This window comes from Natrix helvetica (assembly GCF_964273705.1).
Source record: "Natrix helvetica genome assembly, chromosome: 2".
NCBI classification, from domain to species: domain Eukaryota; kingdom Metazoa; phylum Chordata; class Lepidosauria; order Squamata; family Natricidae; genus Natrix; species Natrix helvetica.
In genome coordinates, this window is record NC_138552.1 from 218,415,443 (window position 1) to 218,417,071 (window position 1,629).

The window sequence follows — 1,629 nt, forward strand, 5'->3', positions numbered from 1 at the left end:
GAAGAAAAGCCTTCTTTTTGTTTTTCTTCCATCAGGTGCCTCCCTATTTGTCTGGCTTCTCCTACGCTTACGTTGCTTATTCAGTTCTTGTTTTTATAAAGCTTGATTTTTTTTAGGGACTACGCATAGTCCTAAACAGATGTGGGTTTTTAAAGGATCTTATTTAAAACAAAAATAATTTTAAAACCGCCATAGACTGGAAAGGTGCCTTTCCAACATGGAATAAAACAGACCAGATTTTTGCTGATCTGCCCATCCCTATTTAGTATCATTCTGGAGTGATATTTTGCTCTCTTCCAATTATATGATGTCTGCATGGGTAAACAATGCCAGCATCTATTAGAATGCTCACCGAAAGATGTGAGGCTAAACATCTGATCTTATTTTATAGGCGGGACTTGGATGCTCAGTTGGGATTCATAATGCCGCTTGGACAGATGGGATTGGTGGTGAAAAGAGGCAGCTGGCTCCAAGAGCTGACAATATTTCACTCAGAGTGTTTCAAACCTCTTTGGCTGGCATTTGGTTTTTTTTTCTTTCTTTTCCTCCTTAGGAGCCCTTGCCAGTAACTGAAATGTGCTGGATGCCCTTGTGCAAATTAAAATTAATCACCTGAGATGGACTTCTGCAGTAATAGGACTATGCAGTGCTTTAGATTAGAAGGTAGAGTGGATGTGGATGTGAACACAGCACTGTCTGAAATTCAGTGGGTTCCCCACCCCCTTACAAGATTGTATTTTTCTGGGATTGTTTGGCATCTGTGATGCAGTCATGGAGGAACACGCATTTGGTGAGGATTGTCAGCATACATGTCCCAAAGTACTTTATTGCCTTCAGATTGAAGAACTGCATTGTCATCCTGGATAGTGAGCTAACTCTACAGTCAAATCATGTAATTTATGACTATGTGATAGTAAAAGTATTAGCCTTTACGGTATCACAAAATCTCTAAAATCTATTGATTTTGTTGGAAAAGACTAATCCCTGTCCATCCAGAAGGTTTATGCATGCCATTCAGGCATTAATCACATCAATTTCAGATGGATGTGTTTGTTGTATTTATTTGGTGAGGAATAAAGCCCACTGGAGCCAGCCCACTTTTTCTGCTGGTTGCAAATTTCAAAGATTGAAGCCCAATTTATAGGAAAGGCTAGCAAAGAAGGAACATGAAAAATTCATCTTTGTGAATTAGATAAGTAGTAGTTTTTGTAATGATATAGCAGAGTCAACTGATCTTTCCAAATTGAAACAATTAAGGAAATCAACCAATTAATAAAAACAAGAGACTATTATGTACTATAAGTCATAAACCTACAGATAGTCTCGTGTTTTCAACTACCTTTCATTTATTCTGTCTAATATTGCCAGTAATTCCCTTTGATGCTAAAAATGGCAAGAGATTTTATACTTTACCTATTGGTTTTCCTATTTAAAATCTGTCTTGGTAGAATTTAAAACATTGTGTACATTTTAATCCTTTAATTACCTGTGGGTTTTTTTTCTCCCTCAGTCCTGAAATAGACTGTTTTCCTGGAAAACCATTTGTAATTTTCTGAGAACTCTGATTTCCCACGTTTACTTCTCGATTAAATTGCAGCCTTTGTTTACCGTGACTGATTTTGTACATGG